Raw genomic sequence first — 10,428 nt, 5'->3', positions numbered from 1 at the left:
AAAAAAAGGTGACCCTCAAAACCGGCGACGCAGGCAGCTGCTGCTGCGGTCGATCTGAGGATCCCAGACTTGCTCTTATCTGATGAACTATTATCGTTCCGATTATGATTTTGAGGATTATTTAGCCTATTATTCCTCAGGGAGTTTGGTTCATTACATATATGGGTATGATTTTCTTTAGTCACATTGGTTCCCTCCCTTTACTATCCTGTTAAGACTTAGGGTTTAGAAGATGATTGTTCACCCCCTTTTCCAATCAGTTAAAGGTTTTAGAATATTTAGGGTTAAGTGTCCTTATGTTTGCTCAAACTCGATTTTGGGCTTGATTTTAGACTTTGATTGTACCCCATTTTGGACTTGGCATTAGACTTGATTTTAGAGTTGACCTTGGACTTGATTTCGACACTTCCATATGTTACAACACTTGCCACATGTCTTTTATCCCTTTTTTAAAACTTATTAATCACCTTCAACTCTATTTTGGGACTTAAAAGGAGCTATGTCTTACAAAAAATATATAAGCTTGAATCCATATCTTTAAGCTTTAGTCTTGCTCTTTTGTTGGTTGAATATTGTTGGACTTTTGCTTTAGATACTACCAAATGGCACACCTTCAGCTCTATTTTAGGTTTTAGGCATTTGTATTTTACAAAAAAATATATAAATTTGAATCCACATCTTTAAGCTTTATTCTTGCTTTTTTGTTGGTTGATCGCCACACAACTTAATTGATACCTCATTCTAAAGAGAAGAATGCCTTTCCTCTTACTATGAAAAATCCCCAAGTTTTAAGGCCCTAGAAATGAGAACTCTTGTCTTGTCATATCCATCTCTATCTCTTTACCAACCTCATTGAATGTACACCCTTATGTGAAATAAACATTCCATTTATATTGTTGAGGAGGATAAAGATAATGCATGCTTCATCTTGTCATCAACTTTTCACCAACCATTTCTCAATCTCCAACAATTTTAGAGACCTTTGGCAACATGCCATGGATCTCAAGGGATACTTCCAATAGGTCAACTTTTAGAGTGTCCTAGAAGTATAGAATCTCCAAGCTGTAATGATACATATCAAGAAGGAGAAAGGCTCTTCTTTTGTTTCTTCAGTAGAGAATGGCCACACTCTCCTGATCTTGAGACACCTCTAGCTCTAGATTCTAGAGTCCATAAGGTCCACTTCACTAGTATCTTGATCGCATATACTTTTCCTCCTGTATATGTGACACGACTATTAAAGATTTTTTAGAGGTACAAGGATATATTTGCCTAGGACTATTTTCAGCTTCCAAATGTTCCTATAGATAGCATCACCCACCAGGTCATTCTTATAGACAATATCAAGCCTGCTTGGCAAAAGATCCAATATTTTAGCAACTCACATCTACTAAATATTAAGTTGATGGCCAACTTCAAGAGTTGCAGATCTTCCAAGTGGAGGATTTTTTGACAATATCATTTTTCATGAATCTTATCTAGAGGATCTTCCCTAAGTTGTAGTTCTATCTCAAGGACTTCAACATGGTACACCAATGCAGTATGTGTAGCATATGGTGTTTGCCACTTTTGAAGTGGGAACAACAATTGTGAGTGAGAACAGCCCAGCCTCTTTATTTCAAGACTAGGTGGTGAGTGATCACATGGTCAGTCCTGCTTCTTTATTTGAGGACTAGATTCCTCCTACAGCTTTCTTTGACAGGGTGTTTTGCCTAAGAAACCAACTAGTAAAGATTAGCATTTAGATTCACAATCCAGTCAATCTTGGTGCCAAGAAAATCTGGTGAGTTCTGTAGATTGTGATCCAGAAGCTGCAGTAGCAGCCACATTCCTCACACCTTCCAAACCTGGTATTTGCCATTAAGTTGACAGATGATGAACTGTGAGTCCCTGATGAAAACAATGTGTTCGAGCTGTGATCTTTGGTTAAATGCATGACCAAGTCACATCAATACTCAGCCTCATTTACTGAAGTAGCAAGCTGGGTTGTTGCAAGATGAGCACCTTTGGCTCCACAGGGATTTAGAACAACATAGCATTCATCATGATCACAAAGACATGTGTGAAGATTGGAGACTTGGGCTACTCCACCAGCCAGCATAGGGTGGAGTTGGACATCGTCATGTGCAACACACTCATCACCATGTACAACAAGTGTCTTGCTGAGACTTGCTAGCACTCAAGAGATCTTCTAGAACATCCAAGGTTCCAAAATCATCTCTTGGAACACCATGCTCACCACCTACTGCAAGCATGGATCAAACACTGCAGCATTGGAGCTCTTTTGGTGAACAATGGCTGTCCACCCAACAATATAACATTTGTAATCATATTGATTGCTTGCAGCCATGCTGGGCTTTTCGAGCAGGGGTGGCAGCACTTTTTTGTCGATGAGGGATAACTTTGTAGTGGTGGGCAAGTTTGAGCACTACATGTGTATGGCTGATTTGGGGTGCTACTTGATGGGGCACCTTCTGCCACAGCATGGAACACTCTTCTTAGTGCTTGCCAAATGCATCAGAACTTAGAAAAGGGTGAAAGAATTGCCCAAAGGATACTGGAGCTAGATCCACAGGTTGCTGGATCCTATGTCTAGCTCTCTAACATGTATAAGGTAAGTAGGGGATGTATGACTGATTTATATCTTCTTGTTAGAATATTCTTCTAGTCTTGGTTTTACCACCAGAAGCTATATATATATATATATATATATATGTCTTTATGTATTTATGTTATTTGGTAATTATGTTTTGAAATGAAGAAATATTGTTCACTGATTTTTTATTTATCTTATCTGGTAAACAAAATTTACTCAATGAGTGATGGATATAGATGGATGTGTACATCTTATCATTTAGAAGCTTCTGAATTAGACATTTGTAATTGTGAAAATGATATTTTTCATGCTCTTAATCAAAATAGAACAGGAAGAATATCTTTTACTCGTGGTCTTACAAAAGTAACTGCCTATATTGGGATACATAGTAACATGACTCCAAATGATTTAAATGAAGCTTTGAATATAATATGGGATAAATGCATAACACCTTCTAGAAGAGGTGGAAGTGTATATCTGAATAATGGGTCATTAAATGTAAGAATTGAGCCAATAAGAACTGATTTATCTCTAGATATTTCAAGTGATATTACACTTACTAAATTAAATTGTTAGATATTTCTTAATAAATCAGTAAGAATCAAGATAAATTTTTAAAAAGTATTTAGTGTATTTAATGTATAATTTTTCCATATATATATATATGTGAGTGCATGGAATATGGAAAGGGAATACAGAAATGTGCATATCAATTAACCCAAAAACCCTAGCTTATATACAGGAGCGAGTGGTCCGGATTGAAACCAATCCGACGGCTACCAAAATCCACTACGCTAATATTAGTATACGGCATCGTAGCCGTACACTTGGCCCTCACATCATCCCCTCCTCTCGGAATAATGGAAGGCCGTTAGGGTTCTCTTGTAGATGGGCCAGGATCTGGAGGAACGTCAGGAGGAGGCATCGGTGGATCTGTAGACGGTATTAACTGCTCCTGATCCCTCTGTATGAAGCGTTTTAACCGCTGCACATGCACAATCTCCGGAGGATCAGCCTGCTGAACGTCATGCCGAACCTCATAAACTTGTGGTCCAACTTGCCGCAACACCCGATACGGTCCTTTCCACTGCGCAAGGAGCCCCTTAGATAAACCACGTACCGTAAGATGGGGAAAACGGACTAACACCAAATCATCCACTTTGTACTCCGCTGGTGGACGATGATGGGAATTGTAGCGCCGTTGTTGTCCCACTTGTACGCGGCCTAAGTGTTCAGCAGACTCTGCTCGGACAAGTGGAAGAATGCTTGTCAAATATTGATCCCATGACCTAGCATCAGGAGCTCGTGGCAATCGCGAAGGTAAACCTAGCTCTGTTGGTAATATTGGATCATGACCATATAGAAGTTTATATGGTGAAGCACCAACAGAACTCTGCACCCCTGTGACATAAGCATACCGAAGAGACGGCAAATAACCATCCCAATCCGAATGTTGAAAGTTCACATACTTCGCAATCATCCCTTTGAATGTCCGAACGAGCCGTTCCACCAGACCGTCTGATTGTGGATGATAAGCACTCGTAAAAGTGTGGCGTATCCCCAACCGAGATGTCAAAACATGAAATACCTCAGCCATAAATGCAGGACCATTATCCGAAAGAATCCGTTCTGGACAAGAATGCTGGAACACCACTCGATTGAGGAGGAAGTATCCAACAGCAGTTGCAGAGGCACTAGCAAGAGCACCAACTTCCACCCAACGAGTCAAGTAGTCAGAAGCAATAATAACATACTCATTGCCAGCAGTCGATCGCGGAAAAGGTCCCATAAGATCAAACGCCACTAACTCAAATGGACGAGAAACTGCGATTGACTCCAACCGTCCTTCCGCAGCACAAGGGGGAGTATTACGAGCTTGGCACCAAACGCAGCTACGCACATACCGGATAATATCACGTCGCATCTCTGGTCAATAGAAAGATCTGCGCAACTTCTCGGTGACACGATGGTGTCCCATATGCCCACCTAGAATAGGAGAATCATGGTAGGCATGGAGAAACCGCGGAATAAACACCGAAGGCACCACCAGCCGTAAATGAGCATCAGGATCCGTCCCCACAAAATAAAGAAGGCCATCTTCAAGGCGATATTGAGAATGTAAATGCCGAAAAGGCAAGTCATCAGCAAGTGATGCAGGATTCTCAAACCCATCTCGAAGCCTTCGAATCCACGGCTCAATCTTTTGAGCCTCGCGAACCTCATCCAGAGAAGGTAGATCTTGCTCTACGCCCTGTGGACACTGAACGTCAAGGACAGCAACCGCCGACAGCACAGAATCCTCATCTAGAAAATCCACAGATGCTGGAACAACAGGTTCATCAGAAACATGAGAAGTGAGTGGAGAAGGAAGAGGAGCTCGAGAAAGGGCATCAGCATCAGCCATAGAACTCCCTGGGCGATGAACAACATCGAAATCATATATCTGAAGCTTCAAAGCCCATCGAGCCGTACGACCAACCAGGTTCTTCCACTTCAATAATGAAGTAACAGCAGCATGGTCACCTTCAAGTAACGTCCGAGAACCATGTAGATAGGCATGAAGTTTCTCGAAACCCCAGACTGCTGCTAAACACTCCTTCTCCGTCGTGGAGTAGTTCATCTCCGCTGGTTGTAATGTACGGCTTATGTATGCAATGGGATGGCGCTGACCAGGCACACTCGAGCTCTCTTGCATCAACACACCTCCAAGACCAATGTCAGAAGCATCCACGCGCAAAATAAAAGGTCGAGTGTAGTCAGGATATGCCAAAACCGGAGGAGTCGTCAATAGCTCTTTGAGATTCACGAACGCCCGCTCACAATCGGGAGACCAGATGAAAGATGACGTTGATGACTTCAGCAATGCTCGCAATGGTAAAGTGCGATCGGAAAGATGATCCACAAAACGACCGAGATACTGCACCTTACCCAAAAAGCGCTGCACATCATTCACACACTTCAGAGTAGGGAACTTTAGAACAGCCACAAGTTTGTCAGGATCAACTTGCAAACCCTCACGAGAAATACGGTACCCAAGATAAGTTGTGTCCTTGGACCCAAACACGCACTTCGACCGCTTCAGCTTTAAACCAACGTCGCGTAGCCGATCCAACACTTTACAAACATCACGAACATGCTCCTCCCACGTCCCCTCCGAGTGGATCAAGACATCATCAATGAAGTCAGCCGTCACCTCTGGCATATCGCAAAGAACCTCGTCCATCATTCGCTGAAAAGTTGCTGGAGCATTGTTCAAACCAAACGGCATCACCAAAAACTCGTACAAACCAAATGGTGTACGAAAAACAGTTTTAGGAATATCGTCTTCAGCCATCGGTACTTGCCAATACCCAGAAGCAAGATCTAGCTTGGTGAACCAACGACTTCGCCCCAGACGATCCAAGAGATCAGCAGTGTGAGGAAGAGGGTACACGTCCGGGATCGTCACTTCATTTAACGGACGATAGTCGATGCAGAAACGAATACTCCCATCAGGCTTCATCACAAGATGAGGTTCACATGCCCAAGGACTCCGCGACTTCCGAATAACACCCTTCTCCAACATCTCCTTGACGTTTGCACGTAAAATCTTGATCTCCTTGGGTGACCGCCGACGAATAGGAACCTTGATTGGACGAGCATCCCCGGTTGGAATGGGATGACGTCTGGCAATCTTGGCCCCTGACGATAGGTCAAATTCAAAGAGATCAGAATACTCCTTCATGAGCTGATCAACAGCTGCAACACAAAGATCATCGGAGGGATCGGAAAAGGGAAGAGCAGAACAAGATGGAAACACAAGAGGAAATAATGGGGGAACAAAAGTAATGGAAGCAGAGGTAGAAGTAGAGGGACGAAGAGGTACAGAAGTGAGAGGAATGGATGAAACATAAGGAAGTATGAGACAAGGGGGAAAAGCCTCAAAGTCACACTTGGCATGATTGTGCTGCAACCAATCCATACCAAGAATGAGGTCAAAAGCTTGACTCGGCACCACCCGCAACGACTGCAACTCAAGCTCGAGATCGCCCACACGCACAACCAGGTCCGCCTCATCTCGTGCACATGCATGTGTACGGCCGTTGCCATAAAGAATGAAAACTGGATCCGCCACACGACGCAAGTGTAGACGACAACGTGTGGCAACAGGTCGAGCAATAGAAGATAAACTCGAACCTATATCAACCAACACGGAGAGAAGAATAGGAGACCTCTTGTTATAAAAACGAGCTTGGAAAGTAAACACTGGATGAACCGGTGCCGAGTGAACCCCTTGATGATACTCCCGAAAGAAAGATGGAGGGGTCACTAACTTATTCGCGCAAGGTCCCTCCATTACTCGCGCGACTCCTCGTTTCCCGAATGCACCTCGGTATCCAAACCTTCCACCGCAGCAGCACCAACGGGACGTTGCTGACGCCAAGGTCTCCACCCAGGAAATGGAGGTCGCCAATCCGGAAAGCACCGACAACGCCGATAAGTATGACCAACTTCATCACACGCCCAGCAACGAATGTCACGGCCACGACCACGTCCTCGCCCTTGTCCTTGGACTCGAGTAGCAGCAGCATCAACCTCCATGGGAACAGGACCATCACTCATAGGAAGTGGAGCTGAAGGACGTGTAGCAAGAAGTGGAAGAGGCGACGTCTCATAACGTTGTGCCAAGCGAAGAGCATCGTCAAGAGTGGCAGGAGCAAGTGCATGCACAAGTCCGACAAAATCTTGACGAAGTGCTGGCCACAGCATTCCTAGCTTGATCCGCTCCGACATATTTGGCTCCGCACGAAGCAAAAGACTTCGGAAACGAACGCCAAATTGCATCACCGACTCAGATGGCCCTTGGCGAAGACGATGCAATTGTTGGAAGGCATCATCACAATCGTCGGTGTGTCCGAAGGCGCGTTTGAAGACGTCCGGAAGAACACTCCAATCGCCACGAGTAGCTGCGCTCAATCCATTGTACCACTACAATGCCGTCCCTTGAAGACATGTGGGGAACTCACGCAAACGCCGAGCATCATCCCAAGAATGATATGTGGCAATCACCGTGAAGTGATCGAACCAATGGTACACAGCATCCCCAGGATTCCCACGAAAGAACTCCGGCCGAACGCGAGGATTGGCACCAAAAGCAGGAGGAGTTGTACCATGTGCCGTGAACGCCGCCATCAACTGAGTTTGGTTGTTCAATTGCAGGCGCATAGCATCAAGCAATTGAACCAACTGCTGCTCTAGAGTCAAAGGAGGAGATTGCGGATCGGCCATGAAAATGAATGAGAAAGAAAGAGCAAAAGAAGAGAAATGACAAAAAGCTAGAAAGAAATGGTAGATCTAGATAATGCAAAAAGCTAGATCTAAACCAAAATCCTGAAAGGAAAGAACAAAAGAAAGGAAATGGAAAAAGCTAGATCTAGACAATGCAAAAGCTAGATCTAAACCGAAATCCCAAATCCAAGCACTCCCAAGGGACAATCAAAGGTGCCCCTCATCTCCACCAATGTGAGTGCATGGAATATGGAAAGGGAATACAGAAATGTGCATATCAATTAACCCAAAAACCCTAGCTTATATACAGGAGCGAGTGGTCCGGATTGAAACCAATCCGATGGCTACCAAAATCCACTACGCTAATATTAGTATACGGCATCGTAGCCGTACACTTGGCCCTCACATATATATATATATATATATATATATATATATATATATATATATATATATATATATATATATATATATTCATAAAAGACATTACATTAATTTTTTGAGAATTATTTTCATTATTCCTTTTCTCAAAGCTTTATGTTAAGATTTTTTAAGAATAGTTCTCTCTATTAAAGTTTATAAAAAAATAGCTTTTTCATTTTAGTTTATTATTTATTAGTTATATTTACCTATTAAATTTTTTTAATTTTTTTATAAAATATTAGTTAAAGTTTTTTTCAAATAAAAATAATTTATTTAATTAATATTTTAAAATTATAATTTAAATAAATATAAATATATATAAGGTATAAAAATTCACACTGGTAATAGAGTCAAATAAAATGTGTCTTTTTTTGAGCTTATTGCATAATATATGCATATACATCTTAACATGCTACTCTTAAAAACATCATAACTTATTTCATATAATATTTTTTTTCAGGTTAAGGAAAATATGTCGTATTCTTATGAAAATATCATTTGAAATTATTATTCATAGAATTTTAAAACATAAAGATACATTAAAGGATATACATCTCTATATATATATAGTGATTTTAGAATTCCTTTAATTTTTTCTTTCTTCAATTGATCTAACTTTTGGTTTTATATGTTTAACAATAAATTCTCACTATGAGTTTCATATGTAGATTCCTATACCTAGTAAGTTTTTGGATTAGCTAGAAGTTAAATTAATTTATAAAACCTTTAGAAAAGTACGGTTTTAAGGACTTTATACTCACAATGTTCATCATAAAAAGAAAATTCTTCATTATTTTAGTATTTTTATTAGCAGTTTTGTTATTTCCTCTCCTCACAACGACAAACTCTTGACACCTAGCAAATTAAGCAATAGTTCAATAACACTTCAAACAACATTTAGAGGCACAACACTTGGAGGTGAAGTCACACAAGCAACACTTTGGAGGCATAACACTTCACAACACTTTGAGGTAAGCAACATTTAGTGGCAAAACTTGGAAGTATAAAAATTGATATTTTGAGGGAAATAACACTTAGAGGCACAACAACTTGGAGAAAGTAACATTTAGAGGTAGAACACTTGGAGGCAAGCAACACTTATTTAGAGGAGCAACACTTGAGGTAAGTATCACTTGGAGGCACAACAATTGGAACTTGGAGCTTGTGGACTTCCAAGCTCCATTGGAGCTTAGAGAAGTTGAAATTAATAGTGGTATTGCAGAAATTTATCACTCAATTAGAAATGACATTGACTTATTTTTCATATATTTAATATACAAGATTCTCATTAGATTGGAGTTTTAAAATTCTAATATTACAATTGTAGAAACTGCATTTAAATATTATAAGTATTAATTTTTTTCACAATTATTTTTGGAAAAAATAAATGACTAAAATTATAGTCAATAATAAAATAACCTTCTTACATTAGCAATTTTGTTTAGCAAGTTGAGGATTTTCTGATACCTCTAGAGATAACTCAGTTCTTATTGCCTCAATTCTTACATTAAGTGACCCATTTCTTAGATATACAGCTCCACCTTTATTAAAAGGTGTTATGCATTTATCCCATATTATGTTCAAAGCTTCATTTAAATCACTTGAAGTTACACTACTATGGATTGCAATATATGCAGTTACTTTTACAAGACCATGAGTAAATGATAGTCTTCCAGTTTGATTTCGATTAAGGGAATGAAAAATATCATTTTCACATTTACAAATATCTGCATTAGAAACTCTTAAAGAATAAGGTAAACAATTCCATGTATATCCATCACTCATAAAGTATGCTTTATTAACAAGATAAGATAAATAGAAAACCAGTGAGAAATATTTCTTCATTTCTTCTTACCTAAGTAAGAAAATTCTATTACCAAAAGACATGAAAGTTCCTTCTCTTCACGGTTTTTATTTCCCAATTTAGGTGGTAAAACCAATATTAGAAGATCCTAAACGACAAGTTGGATATAAGTCAACAACGTATGGATTCAACTCCAATATCCTCAGCGCTTTCCTAAGTTCTGATACATTTGCATGCACTGAGAAGAGAGTGGCAGCACTCCTTTTAGGCACCTATCAAGCACTATCTCCACCCCAGCTGATATTATGTGATGTTAGAAGTTTCATGCCTGATTATA

This window comes from Selaginella moellendorffii, unplaced genomic scaffold, assembly GCF_000143415.4.
Source record: "Selaginella moellendorffii unplaced genomic scaffold, v1.0 SELMOscaffold_19, whole genome shotgun sequence".
NCBI classification, from domain to species: domain Eukaryota; kingdom Viridiplantae; phylum Streptophyta; class Lycopodiopsida; order Selaginellales; family Selaginellaceae; genus Selaginella; species Selaginella moellendorffii.
The sequence above is the reverse complement of the archived record's forward strand: the minus strand, read 5'-3'. Positions refer to the sequence as shown.